Genomic DNA, 18,889 nt, shown 5'->3' with positions numbered 1-18,889 from the left:
CTAGATAAAAATATCGTGAAGGCCCAGAAGATGGAGAATGAGTAGAGAAGCTGTCATCCTGAAATATTTCCTTTTCAACTTTTGGAGAGAATGGGAGTCGGCAGCAAGGGTTAAAAACATCACTTTTACTCCCTTTCTTTGTTTTTTAATGATTAAATATTCTAGTGTCTACACTTCCCTTGCTTTAATTGGGGAAGGATTCTGTAATTCTATCTGGGTATTTGTTATATACAATTGTGTAGCCACTTCTTTGATTATTACTTTCCTTTTAGCTATAGTTATATCTCCCTGGTTTCTCCTCTTTATTCTCCACATCCTTTTTGTTTTCCTTTTCCTTTTCTTGTTATCGACTTATTTTTCTAAACATAATTATATTCTAAGATGTCTTTGTCACTAGTAAATACTAGGAATGTGAGGGCTACTAGTGGTTTATGGGATTTCATAACAGGAAAAGGGAGACAGAAATTTTATTAAGATTAATTTGTGTTTTGAGAGATTAGAAGTGATACCCCATTAAAATTGTATAAGCTTTAGATTAGGAGAGAAATGGCTCTGACAGATGAGGTGATGAAAATTCAAGGAAAAGACTTGATCCTCACGAACCAAGTCTCTGCTAACTGAATAATCACTGTGATGATCCTGTAGGTGCCAGGTAAATGGTCCTCAGAGAGTTGTCTATATCTACTGTTGCACCCACAGGGAGAAGGGAGCACAGTTTATCTCTCAGAACAAGTGTTGGAGAATGTCGGTTTTTATATCTAAGGCAATGGCATGGGAGATTTTCAGCTGGTTCATAATATCATTGAAAAAATAATTTTAAATTAATAAATACAGCAGCCAAATCCTCTATAGTAGTCGAAACATGGTCCACATAAAGAATTGGATAAATGAGGCACAGAAACAGGTGGTGTTCTTCACAGCTATGGTTCAGAAACTCACTGGAGGACAGCAAGATGGCACACAGGATAGAAGCACTTGCCACCAAGCCAAATGACCCGAGTGTTTCATCCCTGAAGCCTACATGGGAAGAAAAGCATACAATTCTCTCAATGTGTCCTTGGATCCTTTAATCATATCCATGCTGTGCTAAGACTGGAAGTGCACACACACATAGAGAGAGAGAGAGAAAGAGAGAGAGACAGAGACAGAGACAGAGACACAGAGAAAGACACAGAGATGGAGAGAGATAGAGTGACAGAGAGGGACAGAACAGAGACACATTCACACAAACAGGGATACACATACAGAGAAAGAGAGAGAGAGAGACAGAGACAGAAACAGACAAAGAGACAAATTTACACACACACACTCACTCACTCAGACACACACAACACATAAGTAAATGTAATTAACAGAAGAAATGTAGCTCATGGGCAAAATCTAGCAGGTGAGTGTATCCTTTTGTTTAAAATACATATTTTAAGTGAAATAGAATTACATCAATTTTCTTTACTCCAGTGCTTCCAAGCTGCTCTCCCTCAAAACCCTTCCATGCCTCCTATCAAGTTTAAATCCTCCTTTTCCTTATTACTCTTTTTTACACATTTATGTATGTATGTGTGTATGTTCATATTTATGTATATATGTATGTATGTATGTATATGTGTATGTATGTGACCTGAGATTTTTAGTGTCTGAGAATAATTTAAAAAACATTTTGATCCAGGCTCTTTCCCACTTTTTCTTCTAAGTGGCTTAGTGTCTCTGGTTTTATGTTGAGGTCTTTAATCCACTTGGATTTGAGTTTTGTGCAAGGTGACAAATATGGGTCCAGTTTCATTTCTTTACACATAGACCTCCAGTTAGACCAGCACCATTTGTTGAAGATGCTATCCTTTTTCCATTGAATGGATTTGGCTTCTTTGTCAAAAATCAAGTGACCATATGTGTGTGGATTCATCTCTGGGTCTTCGATTCGATTCCACTGATCAACCAGCCTGTTGCTGTGCCAGTACCATGCTGTTTTACCCCTTGCCAGATCTAGCCAATGGTCAGAATATTCTCCACAGTTGAGTGGAGAGTGCGATACGACTTTCTCACGTACTCTGGTGCCTCACATTTGACCATGTCCCCTGGAGGGGGAGACCTGGTGGCACTCAGAGGAAGGACAGCAAGTAGCCAAGAAGAGACTTGATACCCTATGAGAATATATAGGGGGACGTAATCCCCCTCAGGAACAGTCATAGGGGAGGGGAATAATGGGAAAAAGGGGGGGGGGGAGGAATGGGAGGATACAAGGGATGGGATAAACATTGAGATGTAACAAGAATAAATTAATAAAAAAAAGAAAAAAACAAACAAACAAAAAAAACATTTTGATAACTAAAATTATATGTAGTACCATGATGTTTTTATTACTGTTGCTCTATAGTACAGCTTGAGATCAGAGATGTAAATTCCTCTGGAAGATCTTTTATTGTACTGGACTGATTAGCTATACCATTTTTTGTTCATTCATTCACTTGTTTGTATTTTTCCATAGAAAGTTGAGACTTGATGTTTCAAGGCCTGTAAAAAAATGTGTGGGTATTTTGATAGGGATTGTATTAAATTTGTAGATTTCTTTTGGTTAGATAGACATTTTTTACTGTGTTGATTCTCACAATCCAAGAGCATGGGAGGTCTTTCCATCTTCTTATATCTTATTCAATTTCTTTCTTCAGAGACTTGAATTTTTTTCATACAAAGCTTTCACTTGTTTTGTTAAAGTTACACCAAGATACTTTATATTATTTGTGGTTATTGTAAACAGTGAAGTTTCTCTGATCAATGGAATTGAATTGAGGACACAGAAATAAATCCACACACCTATTAACACTTGATTTTTGACAAAGAAGCCAAAACCATACAATGGGAAAAAGATAGCATCTTCAACAAATGGTGCTGGTCTAACTGGATGTCCACATGTAAAAAAATGCAAGTAGACCTATATTTACCACCCAAGTAGATTAAAAACTAGACACACTAAGTCTCTTACGAGCAAAAGTGAGGAAGAGGCTTGAAATCATTGGCACAGGAGAGAACTTCCTCAACAGAACATCAACAACCAAGGCTCTAAGGGCAATAATTAATAAATGGTACCTCATGAATCTAAAAAGCTTCTGTAAGGCAAAGGACACTGGCACCAGAACAAAATGTCAACCTACAGATTAGGAAAAGATCTTCACTCACCCTGTATCTGACAAAAGGCTAATATGCAAAATATATAAGGAACTCAAGAAATTAAGCACCACCAAACCAAATCACCCAATAAAAAATGGAGTACAGAGCTAACAGTAAGTTCTAAACAGGAATACCGAACAGAGTAGAAACACTTAAAGAAATGTTCATTCAAGGAAATGCAAATCAAAATGACTCTTAGATTCTATCTTACGCCTGTCAGAATAGCTAAGATCAAAAACTCAAGTTACAGCACATGCTTCTGAGTATGTGGAGAAAGGAGAACACTCTTGCATTGTTTGTAAGAATGCAAACTTTACAGCCACTTTGGAGATCAATCTGGCACTTTCTCTAAAAATTGGGGATAATGGTATCTCAAGACCCAGTTACACCACTCTTGGTCATATACCAGAAAGATGCTCTACCATACAACAAGGACATTTGCTCAATTATGTTCCTAGCAGCTTTATTTGTAATAGCCAAAATCTGGAAACAACCTAGATGTCACTCAACTGAAGAGTAGATAGAGAAACCATGGTACATTTATATATTGGAATACTATTCAGCTATAACAGAAAAGGAAAACTTGAAATTTTCAGGCAAATGGATGGAACTATAAAAGATCATCCTGAGTGAGGTAACTCAGACCAAGAAACAGACGCAAGATATATATTCACTTATATGTGGATATTAGCCCAACATAGATGTCCTCCGAGTGACTCCACCCAACAGGGTATCCGGACAAGTGCTGTAACATGCAGCTGGACTCTGGGTAGAGTACTGGGAGTTGCACGGCAGAGTTGGGTGATGGAAGGAACTGGAGGGGTCAAGAGCTCCACAGAGAGACCATCAAGGTTGGCAAATCTGGACAGAGTAGTTCTGCACAAACTGATACACCAACCCAGGACCCCCTCTTCAGATGCAGTGGATGGACTGCTCATTCTCCACATTGGCAAGGGGAGGAGAGTGGGGTCTGCCTCTGAATGAATTCTGGTGCCCTTGATTTGATTACTGCTTCTTGGCAGGGCAGGCTTGGGAGCACACATAGAATGCTGGCTATCCTGCTGAGACCTGATAGGCTGAGGTCAGAAGGTGGGGGAGAAGGGCCACTTTTGTTAGAGGTTTAGGGCAGAGGAATAAGGTGAAAGAGGGAGGAAAGGTGGAACCAGGAAGATAAAAGTGATGGGACAATAACCAGGATGTAATGTGAATAAATTGCAATTTATAAAATATTTAAAAAAGATCATATGTAGTACAAATTTTAGTATAGTAAGTGTGGGTTTGTTAGGATACCTCCTCACTCATTCCTGTTCTCTATGGCTACTTTCATGGGGAAGTGGATGTTGAAGGTACTCTAACACCAGAAAAGCCAGACTGAAATCACTTCGAGCTCTTGGTTTGTGATTTCTGAATTTGGGGAAATTGAATTCTTGGCCATACATTTAATCCAGCTGAGCAGGTATTGGCTGAATAGGTACTAGGTCTAGTGTTGCTTTTTACTACGAGTGGAATTTTGTTGTAAATATCTGTTGTGTTGTTTCCTCAATAAGCAAACATTATGCAAAGAAAAAAAAACATGAAGAACTCCCTGAGACATTTCTCTGTTCACCAAGAAGGACAGATACCCCAAAAGAAGTGTATACCAAACAAGTTTCCCAAGGAGGCTTCAGGCAATATATGCTAGGACTATGGGTGTGTTTGGTGGCTGCATGTAGGTAGCAGAATCAGTTTTAAAAAGAAGACATTCATTTGTCTTAGCCAAGGAAGATTCATCACATGATGCTAAGATTTTGTGTTTTTCCTCTTGGGGTGGATTATAAATTCTTCATCATAGATTGATTATGAAATATCATTTTAACGTGTATTTCATAGATTCCAAAAATGGACTCCCTGAACTCAGCTACAATAATTTGCATGTGAAGAGATATAAAAACGGTGGCTCTGGGACAGAGTACTTATATGCATGTAGGATATTCCATGATGTTGAATGGAAAAATGAGTGAGAGAGTGGGATCTAAGTTCTGCAGGGAGGTGAGAGTAGCCTCCAAGAGTAGGTGATGGAAATATCTCAGAGTGTCTGGAAAGACTGGGAATGACAATCCAATGAAGATGGCCATAGGGTAGATAAAAGCATCTTGGAAGGCATAGGAGATCAAGTGCAACATAAAGGGATTGTAGGATGATTAGAAGAACAATAATCTCTTACAGAGCCATCAAAGGGATAAAATATCAAATCTTTCCTAAGCCTCTTTAAGTCTTAAACACCTTGCAAAGATAAAGAGGAGAACCCACACCCAAATGGCCTGGGGGAGAAAGAAAAGAAGTTTATGATGAGCTCCCTGGCTAAGATGATCTTCCTGTTGACTTGCTCTTTTCTGTATGATTATATGATTAACTCTCTCCATATATATATGTGTGTGTGTGTGTGTGTGTGTGTGTGTGTGTGTGTGTGTGTGTGTGTGTGTGTGTGTCGCCTATATCAAAGTAGTAAAATGTCAATTTGCCCACTGCTTGGAAAGCAGCAGTCTGAACCGCATCTCTAATTACTTCCATTGTTATTTCTTGACAACCCCACTTCCTAGGCTGATCATATTTTGTTTTTCACCATTTCTCTTTATTCCTTCCTTCAGCCGTTGCTAAGCACTCCCTTGTTGCTAAGTGGGATATGAGCACTTAATTTACTCCATTCTTTTTTCTTGTACCAGATTTTAGAAATCGCAGATCCTGTTTAATCAATGTGTAAATGCAAGGCTTTTGATGTATTTTTCCTAAGAGCAATATTTTGATCATTCTTAATGATACTTAATGAAGTCACTGCATGATTTCTGATTGTACCTAATTGAAGCTTGTGACTTGCATTTCAATATTATCATCTTACGGATTGAGGTCTCTGAGATGATTTTTTTCCAGGGACCAAAATATTAGATGACTTGAAGAACTGATGTTTTATTTTAAATAAAAATGATTTCAAAATAAATGAATGTGCAGATGAATATATATATGCATATATGAATTTAAGTGAGGCTTGAAATTGCCCACAATATGTTTCATATACTCATCTTATGTCTGAGATCTACACAAGACAGGACTTTTATACTGACATTAATCTTATGACAAAATCTAAATTAAGGGTTTTAATGTATTTAATTGTTATTTTATTATTATTGTGTGTTTGCATGCACATGTGTATGTATGGTGTGCACTTTCCACCCTAATTTCCAGAGACTAAAATCAGGTTTTAGGGCTTGTGTGTCAAGTGCTTCTCTACACTAAACTATCACATTGGCCTAAGAGTTTTAATATTAACAATGTCATGAAAGCTCTATGATGAATTTCACAAGGAATGCAGCATGCAAAGAAAGATTGACCATTGCAAAAGGTATAGAACATATATTTTCGGGAAGCATCTTCTGGATTGTCAAACTTAGTGCTTAGTGCCTAACCAAAATAGTACCAAACTTTAAACTAGAGCTGAACTCATTTCCAGTGTCTTTATTTTGTTTCTCTTTCATCCAAACATGTTCATCATGTGCTGCATCCTCAGGGATCTGTTCTTTGCTGTAACATAGTGGGTAGTAATGGCTTAATCAGATACGATAACCCCTGCTAATATGTTAACTAGTTAATATATGAACCCTCCTAGGATAACACATTAGCCTTGACCCAGATCAGAGGGAAAAAATGGAATGATAGCTTTAGTAGAAGCCCTAAAGGGATGAGACCATTACAATAACTTAACCCCATAGGAGGCCAATGGGGGAGTTACTTAAGGATGTCGGTTAACATCTGTGGTGTGTGCAGCCATCTGTATGGATAGTCAGTCGTGTAAATAAATACTAAATGTATTGGGGACAGAAATCAATCTCACTAGTTACTTCCAATACCCTTTCAGGGATTTTCATGAAAAAAAAATAATAAAGCAAATCCAAAGCATAAATATTACTACATATCTTCACAAGAGTAGAACAGAAACAAAGTCCAAGTGAAGCAGTGAAGCAAACATTTTTATTATTCACATTATTTTTATTCCTTTGTGCTTTCCCTGTAGGATAAATTTACAGAGTCATTTCTAATAAAGTTTTTTTTTAATATATTGCAAGAGTGCTAACATTTTCTTCCTCTTATTTATAAATAAATAAATGAAAACCCAAATGATTGAAATTAAATAATTCCAAACTTAACAGCTATGAAAGCTGAGATTTATATGTGAAACTTCTAATTCCACATTTGTGTATTTTTTTTATATGCAAGTACCTTAGTAACTACTTCTCAGAGACACTGTGAAAAATCAGGTATAACCAAAGCATACATGGGACTATATCTATAAAATGATCCAAAGCACTGGAGCACTAAGTGCCAACTTTCCCTTCTTCCAAGGCTTAACCTCACAATGCTATAGAGAGAAAACCCTAATTCTTTTGAAGATAGGATTCCAGATGAGAGCAGAAAGTGGGTCTTGCTGTAGGTATCCCTCTTTATTGGTGACTGCAATGTGTCTCATATCACTAATTATAATAAGACTAATTTATGTCTTTGTATCACTTGATCAGTTGTGCGGTTGGTGAATGAATGTGTGTCCTCATTTTGTCTTTTTTAAAGAAAGAATTCAGTGAAGAGGCACATACCATTTAAGAAGCTTATTTAGCAAAGAAGACCAGAGATTTCAATGGGCTTTGCTAAAGCCATGGAGAAGAAACATGATAGATTGTGTATTGAGAGCTTTGTGTATGTGTGTGTGTGTGTGTGTGTGTGTATGTGTGTATGTGTGTGTATGTAATGAATGTCACCAGACCCTCTTTATGTTTTCTAAATTTGAGCATGTTTACAAATGCAAAAGGTGGAATAACCCAAAACTTAAAAGTCAGCCTTCCCCTCATCCATATCATTACAGAATAGGCCAACTTTTATGGAATTTCTTTCAATTGTCTTGTATATCAACTAAGAACGTTCTCTAGTGCCTTAGTTTCAGAAACTCAAGAAAGAATGTAACCTAACCGTCAAGAATGTGTAGCCACAAAGCATCATTCAGGACAGAAACAACCGAATATATAGCTGTGGTTTCCCTAAGTGACCTCATCTCTAACTCTTTCCTCACTCCATGTTGATTTGCCATCTTGGTTCAGATTTTAATACAAATCCTACTCCAACTACTCACGTTTCCACTGATGGACATTAACATATGCGTAGCTTAGAGAATAACTGAATAAAACATTATTCTTTTTTAAGGAATAAAGAGCATGGCCTACCATCAGTCAGAAAGCAAGCAAACACTTTATTAGACACACTGCATATTTAGTGCAGGAAATCAAACATGTTCTAAGTTATTGGTGTGCATCATCTTGTTTAATTATCTTAACAAATGTCTTATGTAGTTAATATTGTTATCCTTATTTTAAAATTTTCATTTTAAAAGTGCAAATACTTACTCTTAAAAACTTACTCTGAGAAGTTACTAAATGGCTCCAGTCATCCTAGTGTGCTAAAGGCAAGATTTCCATTTTTGTATTTGCTTTTAACTGTAACCTGTATGCCCTATCCTTGTCTTTGAACACATGAACTCCTAGTAACCACTAAAATCAACTGAGACTATATAAATTAAGATATTTTCTTAATCATATTCCCAATATTCTGTGAGGAAGTTATGTGGCTTGTCTTAAATTACAGCAGGATTGGGAGTTACATAATTTCTTGAGTTTTTTATTTGTTTTTTTTTTCATTCTTTAATTTTATTAATTTATTCATATATCATCCCGATTGTTAGCCCTTCCCCTATTTCCTCCCATTCTTCCCTCCCTCCCATTTCTCTCCTTCTCCCCTCCCCTATGTCTGTGACTGAGGGAGAAGAGGTTATTAATTGGGAGCTGCTTATCAGAAAAAATGGTGTTCTAAGTTACTTGTATGTATCTAAGTTTTGTTATATATATATATATATATATATATATATATATATATATATATATATATATATATATGTGTGTGTGTGTGTGTGTGTGTGTGTGTGTGTGTGTGTGTGTAATATTTTGAGGGTAAGGATGAAGGAAGCAGTTCTTCCTTATATTAATGTATACCACAAATCAGTATTGTTAGAAGTATCTTTTCAGAGATAAGGCTAGAGAAAGTGTCCCCCTATCTACTCAGGAGTTGAGGAGATGCTGAGCCTACGGACTGATGAACAAGTTTTTTGCAATATCTGGGATGTAGATTATATGTTTATTTATGAAGCAAACTATAAAAGGCTGATGATAGAATGAATGCTTAAACCATTTTAATGATTAAAGCTTTGAATAGCTTCACTAAGATCTTAAAAATATTAACAGTACCAGAAAGATAATTCTTAAGGAAAAGGATATTTAAGGAAACTTTTGGTTGATTATAAATATGTAAATAAAAATCACATTTGCAGATTAATAAACTTTCTTGAAGACTCTAATATGGGAAATACTAAAGTGAGTCAAAACCATTTAGCCTGTGCTTTAAAGATAATTATCACATAGGCTGTGTATTTAGCCACATGGTATAGAACATTTTGCCTAGGTTCACTCAAGAGCACTAGAGGTTATTTAACCAAGACCAACAGCATGTGAGAATAGAACTCAGGTAGAGTCCCAAGAAAGTAGAATAAAGAAGAAAATAATAGACCTGGCTTTCTCTTGAACACACATATCAGACTATACATGGAAGGTTGAATTTGTTTGAGGGTCACAGTGTAGGTGTGCAAGTGACGATATGGAATCTTCACACGAGATCAAAGCTCTTTAAAAGTGTGTAAGAAAAATGCCATGGGAGCTATTAAATGAACTATCTATGTTCAACATGAAGATGATTTCTAGTAAAAGATAACATTAAGTGGGAGATAAAGAAGAGGAATGGAACCTTTCTGAGAATCTGAGAATCTCATCAGCATTAGCAGATTGAAGCTATGCCAAGCCAACTTGTCCGTGTAAACACAAATCTTCAGCATTGATGTCACTGAATTGAAGTCTATTCAAATATCTTTTGCTACTTATTTGGCTGAAATCCCAGCCTAGTGTGACAGATAGTGTTGGATAACCTGTGAAGAACTTTTAGGTAGCTTACTTAGTTCTTTTTTTTTATGTTGCCATGATAAAATACCTAAGAATTGCACCTTATCAGACAATGGGTTTATTTTAGCTCATAGTTCAAGATTCAGTCATTATGGCAGAGATTTCACGGCAGCCATAGCTTTAAATACCTGGTCATATCATATTTGCAATCAGAAGAAATACAATGGATCCACACATTTAAATGTTCCGCTGGCTTTCTTCACCTTATACACCCTAAGGCCTGCTGTCTAAGGAGTAATGCCACCCAAAATGGACCTATTCTCCCCACCTCCTTAAAATGATCAAGATAGCACCTCAGAAACATGTGCAGAAGACCATCTTCCAGGTTAGTCTGTATTTGCTCCACCTTGCAACACTATATCACTTAGCATCATACCATTAATACACATGAAACACCTTAGATTCAAAGAAATAATGTATGTAATTATGATTTAGTCACCTGTCATTAATGAGGTGTTATAATTTATGACCCATTGAAAACCTTGAAAAATCAAGCCCCTTCTCTTCAGTGTCTCTGTACTCTAGAGATGTTCAAATATTCTCTTACTCATAGTAACTTTCACATCAGATCAATCATGCGATGCGCACTTTCCTTTGTTCTTTCTTCTCCTTTCTATCAAGGAAAAGGAATAGTGGGAAGGTAAAATGTCCTCCGGCAGCTGCTTTGGAGGAAAAGATGACACTAGGCTCATCATGTAGTAGTCGCAACTTGCCAGGTCCCAAAAATCCTTTACTTTGGTTCATTCCTACTGTTCAGAGTTTAGCTCAAACCCTGATACACGTCTGTCCCAGTGTAGGAAGTGATGCTCTGGCTGACACAGAGAGACATGTGAGCAAAAGCTGGCTTATTTTGTCCAAATTTATGAGGCAGAAAGATAGTTATCACTAAGGAAATAGAATGGCATCCCCTTCAACTCTAGCCCCTTATATACTGCCAGAGAGAGAAGAAAAGGGATGAAATAGCAATCTAAGCTCCTGTAACTGCCAAATCGCCTTTCTTTCTTTCAGGACCTAAGTCACTTCCTTGAAGAAATTGATGATTGTTTGATGACCATAGAATTTCTCCCTAGCTATAAAACAGAATCTGCAGAGCTGGTGACAGGTTAAAAAAAATCAATCAATACTTCAGTCAGTTTGCTGAGCACTGACTGTGTGCCCAGTTTTGCTGGTGCTCTGAGAGAATGGAAGAGAGGAGAGACTTGCTCTTTTGATATATCTTGAGACCAAACTAGCTACTTGTCTGAAAGTGTTTCTAAAGCTTTAAAATTGACCATTCTTTGTGTATGTCTATATGTGTCTAGGTATTAGATGTATATTTGTGCAGGTGAGATGCCAGTTTAATAAATCTAGATCCACTACAGGTCTCTTTTTATTAAATATTTGATCCACGTTACCAGTTTAAGAGTTTCTGCAAAGGGCACTGATGGCTCTGGAAATCTATTCATTTCCTTGGCAAAAAAAATTCCTCCATTTTCTGTGAACAGCTGTGGATTTATACATCTTAATAAACCAACTGGTAATATACTAGTATTGTATGTCTCAGTACTTATGATGGTGACTTTTGTAATGGGTTTACCAAATATAACTGACATGCTAATATCAATGCATGCTGGAGGCTGTGATGCTTATAACTCCTGTCCCCATAATTCATATTGGATACTGTATACTATAATAAAAAATGTTTATTGACACCTGAGATACCTTTTTGCCCTTTTTCTTTCTTTTTTATGCTCGTGTGTTCAATCACAGTGTTGTTCTATGTAAATATCAGCTTTTGAGTATGTGACAGATGACCAAGCAAATAGATAGATGGTCCTGTCATTTTTCTTGACAGTTCTAGGGACAATTCCCCTCAACAATGAAAAGTAGAAGTTTAGATGGTCCAATGAACAAAAATTGTGTGCCAATTTTAAAAGAAAAATGATGACAATATGATACATAATAGTCTTAAAGTTAGTTTGTTAGGGTCTGTGGAACAGCTCATGACAAGATGAAGCTGGTGGGACTGAGAAGTAGATACCCCCCACCAAAGCATCATCCTGTGTATCCATCATGGAGTGGTGTGACCTTGAACAGTTCTTGAACTTTTCAGAATTTTATAAATGTCTGTGTGTGTGTGTGTGTGTGTGTGTGTGTGAGAGAGAGAGAGAGAGAGAGAGAGAGAGAGAGAGAGAGAGAGAGAGAGAGAGAGAGATTCTGTGATAGATTTTGTTAATTTACAGATTCACTTCTGTTTCTTTATCATTTCTTTTGCTTTGTTGATTTTACAAGAAAGTTATTCATTAAGAATTCATTGACTTTTTAAAAAGTGGTATCTCATGAAGAATAGAAAAACAGAGGGAACAGCTATATCACTTCCTTATTCATTAGCTAAAACAACAAAAGTAAATGCAGGAATCACAAAGAATCAATGCAAGATATATTTATAAGTCCAGATAGAAAGAAGGACCTTTGAGGAACTAAAGAGCCATTGACATGGTGAAATTGTGGATCAAACATTCATGGCTACAGTTGAGATGTGCAATCTCACCTCTCTTTTCTTCTCATATCCTAAATTCTACTTTGCAAAACTCTTTCCTAGCACTATACACTTAAGCATTGGCATAGGAAATTGTTAACACTGCTTCTTCTTCTTCTTCTTCTTCTTCTTCTTCTTCTTCTTCTTCTTCTTCTTCTTCTTCTTGTTCTTCTTCTTCTTGTTCTTCTTCTTCTCGTTCTTCTTCTTCTTGTTCTTCTTCTTCTTCCTCTTTTTACTTTTTACTTTGTTATTTGTGATTTTCACATTATGTATCTCAATCCCTCTCATCTCCCCCTCCCCTTGTACCTGCCCTTTACACTTGCAACCTCCCCACCGACAGAGGGGGAAAAATCTTATTGTGGGAGCTATAATGTGTTACAATGTGTCCCACAGTATACCTTTCTGTACACCCTTTTTGCTTGCAAATGTTCATTGCAATGACTGATTGGTCTGGTACAAGGACTCTGGCTTCAAATACCCTTTAGATATTAGAACCTCACTGGGAATCCTCTCATATATTGCGTTTCTTCTCTGTGTCATGGAGATCCTTTAGTTTTGAAACTGTAGGATGGGCCACTTCAGGCACCCCAGCAGTTCATTGATAGGGTACATGTTGGGGTGGACCAATTCAAAGCCAAGTATCTGGGCCTGAGAGGTATCTGTACTAGTCAGTCTCTGCATCTCTCACAGTCTTACCCTTGAACCTGGGTCATCCACAACCCCCACATCCAGAGTCAGCTCTACTGTGCTTCCTAGGCAAGGTGCAAAGGCTGCTCTTCTGAGTGCGACAGCAGGTGAGGGGCTGGGACAACTCTCCTGCTCTTATGAGGCTGTTCAGTCAAGTTTTCTGTCTCCTTCTGGTAGCAAGGGCAAAAGGGAGAGGAGGAGATCTTTCCCTCTCTGAGGCCACCACATAGCAGACAAAAGGCAGGGCTGGCTTTCCCACTCTCATGCCCTCAGGGATGGCTCACCTGAAATCCCCCACACCAACGGCCAGCTCTACTGTGCTGCTCAGGTGAGGTGCAGTGCCTGCTTTCCCAACAGCTGAAATAGTTAAGAGACTGACCTCTGCTGATAAAGGTGGCAAGGGGTGACGGGGGGTCATCTCACACTTTCATGACAGACAAGCGCTGGGGCCAGTTCTCCTATGAGCATGCCCTTGGGCCAGCTTGCACTCACCTCTTCCATTATGAGTTTTGCTGCCCAATTGAGGCACAGGGCCTCCTCTTCCAAATGCTGTAGCAAGTGAGGGACAAGAACAGCTTTGCTTTTTTGTGGAGTTCACAGATTTGAGTTGTTAGTTTGCTCTGGTGACTTATAAAGACTGTACACCAAAGGGAAGGCATAGCTTGCCATCTTCCTGTTTTATCATGCACAAGTAGACTGTTGAAGAGTATGGATGAAATAACAAAGTGTGAACAGCATTAGTATCTCTTACACAGCAACAGAGTTTTACAGGATATCCCTACTGATTAACTCCTTAGAGAAGAGGGTAGGGCTGGTGCTAATAAACTGACCTCTCAAAGACTAAATTATTATCTCCAGTGTTTTTGGTATTGCCCTGAACCTGGGTCAGGTTTCCATTTTGAAGGGATGTAAGCTAAGAGACTCTGAAGATGCTGGCACACAGCACACCTTGCTCCAGGGGAGAAAGTGCTGGTGGTACCTTTCACAGGTTGGAAAAAAGGGTTGGGAAGGGACCTTTGAGGTTTTCTAATCACTGTAGGCTGATCCCAGTGCAATAATGTATGCTTCTTTAACACAGTCCACACAAAACTGAAACAAATACTCATAAGATTTAATCCACATTAAAATCTTATTACTACAAAAGTCCAATGTAGATGCTTTCCCTGGGCTTGATTTTCAGTAGCCGAACAGCTTGAATTTACCAAATGAGGATTGGTGATGCCTCTGGGATAGAATGCCAACTTTGAATACACCACATGCTTATAGGAAACAAATTTGGAGCTTAGTGGTAGCAGTACCGTTGAGAAGTTTTCTCTTCTACATTGAATTTGTATACCATTCCTGTTCTTCCAACTCTGAAGTCCATGTCTGGTGACATTTTCTGATGGCATCAGTATGACACAGTATGTCATACTGTACTTCTTTTGCACCTCACTTCACAGAGCCATTTTTGTCAACAGTCGCAGTTTTGCTGCATGAGACATGGGAAATTTGATTGGCTAAGAGGGTTTTTGTTTTGTTTTTTTGAGTTCTTGCAAAAAATATTGAAGTGTTAGTAGAATTTAGTGATTGGAGCTGCATGTCACTGTTCCTTTCTCTAAGACACTGTGGTTTGGATGCTTCTTTCAAGCTCGAGTATTCCTCTGCTGAAGTGAAGCATAGTCCGATACAAGTGTTTTAAAAGGCAATGCATTGGTGTAGGAATGAGGTCTCATGGGATGCTGAAAGCAGGAGAAACAGTATTCTTAGAGAAGAGAGCATTAGCTTGTTATCCAGTGGTCAGCACTGAAAATATAAATACAAGTAACATTGTACAGACAGAACAGATGATATTTAGGAATATATATATACATATCTGTTTATATCTGTGTATGTATATGTGTGGATATTTCCTTGTTTGTGTGTGTGTGTGTGTGTGTGTGTATACATGTGTGTATGTATCTATATGTAATAACAATTAATGAAAACTCAGACCAAGGATTTGAAAGAGAGCAAGGAGAGGTATATGGAAGGATGTGGAGAAAAGGAAAAGTAGAGGGAAATGATAAAATTGTTAAAAATCTCAAAAAATAAAAGAAGTGACTTAAAAAGGAAGGTTGATGTGGTTACGTTAAAAGCAGGATAAGTAGAAATTTCTGATTTTAAAAAAAGATAAGTTCATTATCTGTCTCTCTTCTTCTTCTCACTGCCCTGTGCTTTTACCTCCTGCCACATGCAGACAGCTAAACCTCACACTTCTCAGGCTCCTGGATCATGAGGGATTCATGCTTCTTTTTTATGAATGTCTGAGTTGTGGGTCTTTCCACACTAGCAAATGCAGGATAAGACAGAGACCAAGACTTATATTTGTGTTACACAGAAAGTCTGTTTTATGCTGTTTTTCTATTTAATGCAATTTTCATCCATCAAAACATGACCAGTTTTATTCAGAACTTTGTCTTTCACATCAATAAAAACATGTGGTATTTGACTGCAACATTTCACAATGGGTTAATGTGATTTGCAGTAGATTGGTTCCTGAAGAATCTATTATAGGAGGAAATATCAAACTACAACATACTTCTTAGTAGGATTCCCTGTAAACATTTTGACATTAAGATGCAAACTCTCTCATTTTTAATTTACATTCTTTTCATTTTTCCCAGGATTATTAATGGTAGGATGTTACATTGTTTTTGAACACACTCTATGTCAACAAGTTATACTTATGAATTCTACTTTATAAAACAACTTCAGAGGGTAGAAGATCTTAGCTATAATAGGAGAATGTTTTGAACTTATACTGTTGAGCACAAATAGAGTAAAGAGGTACTTGTTCTAGGCACAAGACTTTCTCTACGCTTGCAATGTATAACTTCTCAGTCTGCTTTTAGAGATCTATGATAAAGGAGATTTTAATGTTTGTTCCTCGGAAAGAGTTTTAATCAATCAGACTTTACAGACACAGCTTCATCTCAGGAAATCTCATAAACAATTTCTTACTTGAATCCTATGCCACCTACAAAGCAGATGCATTACTATTCATATCCAGGGTTCTCACTATACCAGTCTTGCTCTAACATTCCACTCCATCACCCAGTAAGTTGGCTCAAAAGGAGACATTATGTCTCATCCCCTTTTACCTCTCCAAGTCGGCCTTCTGTAGTGTGTCTCCAAGGCACGGCTGGAGAGAGGATAAAGATGTTAAATACATTGATATTTAACACTGAGCAAATCAGGAGAGAAAGGGGAAAGGAGGAAACTATGGCGACCCTTCATTCGATGACTTCAAACTTGCCAAAGGTCATGTCTTAAGGTACACTTCCTACAACAACTCATCCCCTGCAGAGGAAACAGACCCTGAGGGATTCTGCATGACGAAGAGAAGAGTGAAAAAAATCTATTACTCTCGACTAAAATACTGTACACAAAGAAGCTTCACCATGGTAGGGACTTGGCTAGATCTCAACAGCATTATGTGTTTTAGTCAAAGTGAAGGTGAAAAGGGGTGTGGTGTGTGGAACTCTAGAAGATTGACAGAAATGACCTGGTCTTATTTTCATAAGCAGCCCTTCCACAATCTGTCAGAGGTGGTCCTTTTCACATTCCTCTATAAACACTTACTGAAAAGCCATATGAAGGTTGCTCAGGCCTAACCGAGTAGCACCTTGTTTGGGGTACACCCCAGGCTCTCAGTCAGGCAAAAGGTCCCACCTTCCCATTACAACAGCAGAAGCCTCTGTAAAGCAGATACAGCTGCCAAGCCATGGATGCCCATCACATAATGAAGACAAATGTCGCCTTGAAGCAAGTTCAAAGGGTGGAATTCATTTTGCCATGGAATGTTATTGCTTTCTAATTAGAGTGACATTTGGTCAGTCTCATTCTATCTGGACTCAACCCAGAGATGTGGAGCGAAAAACCTCTCTAAATCCAGCACGATTCATCCAAAACACATTGGTTCTTTGTATTGGGTTGACAATGCCCCCCTTTTTTTCTGGATAACTCCAGCCTTCAAACCTGATATTTCAGTTGCTCCTAGACAAAGACACCAGCATTGGAGACACTTGTACCCTAAAGATGAGTAATTTAGAATGAGTTTTTCCCCAGCTCTGATCATTGCCTGAGCAAACTCAAAGATAAACAGGAGATCATCAGTATTCTTGCTTTCTCTCCCCTCCTAAGGAAAAAGCTCTGAAGGCACAGGAAGGTCAATAGGTGATACCCTTCTCTTTGAGAGATTATAGGCAGAGGGCTACAACTAACCACTTGGCAATCTGTCAACTTGGAAACTCAAAACACACTTGTCCTTAGGTGTTAATATAAATGTAGAAGCTCCACACACATGCAGAAATATAATCTTACACTGAATCTGTGTTCCAATAAACTCATTATAACTTGAAAACATAGCAAATTGAAAATGTATTTAAAGCTATTATTTGTTGAAAGTCATTACCGAGAAGCACAGTTCCCCCACGGGGTTTCTATGCAAGCATGGATTCTTAGGATCCTTGACTGGCACCAGGAGAGGAGATGTCACTGCCTACCCCTGACTGAGACACACCAAAACTCAAAGCATCTGGTGCCAGTTTTTACTGGCAGTATACCTTTCACAGCACAAAGAAGTCAAAAATGTCCTAAACAAAAGAATGCGAAGCAGAGAAAGGCTACATTCTGTGACTGTTCAAAACCATAGGTTCTACATGGAGGTTCTTGTACAGACCTAGGAAGGCTAAGACCAGTCAAAGGTCATGGACCACTGAGGGAAGGGGTGAATGTGTCTCATGATTCTTCTGGCTGCAAGTCTGATCCCCATGCTCCTATATTTCCCTGTCATCCTTTATTCACAGGGTGATTTTATTGACAGATTCTGCTCTATGAAACCATATGCTTTGTGACCCACTTCACATTCTGGCATGGATATGATCTTTGTCCATCCTTAAAATAAAACATCTTCTTCATCCCTCTCACATTGTCTCTCCTTTCCCTTATAAGTAAGATGCTTTTTCATGTAAAATCAAGCAGAAATGCACAGTGTGTAAGACAATAGGATGCAAATTGCTTGTTGAATTAAATTTTCCAATTCTTAAGCAATAGACTCTTCATTAGGGCTATTAGCATATTCATTATAGTTATTTTAAATATGGGATGTGATCATGCCAACATCTCTGCCACATCTGTCTTGGTGTGATGTATGTTCTCTCTTGAAACTGTGTTTGCTATTTATTAATATACCCATAAATTTTTCTTCAAAGGGAGAAGAAATGTGTGAGCGGGATAAAAGTCTCTGAGAGAAATGGGCTTTTAGTGTTATGATGGTCAGGGGAACACTCCTGTGTCTAAGACTCCTTTACCTCTCTCTCTCTCTCTCTCCATTTTGTTGTCTTCCAACCCCTTTTGTGAGATGAGAGGTGAGAGGTTGTTGCAGTTTCCTCTCTGTTATTGTGGTAAAATAGACTCA

Source organism: Acomys russatus, chromosome 20 (genome assembly GCF_903995435.1).
Source record: "Acomys russatus chromosome 20, mAcoRus1.1, whole genome shotgun sequence".
Lineage (NCBI taxonomy): Eukaryota > Metazoa > Chordata > Mammalia > Rodentia > Muridae > Acomys > Acomys russatus.
Note: the sequence above shows the minus strand (reverse complement) of the source record.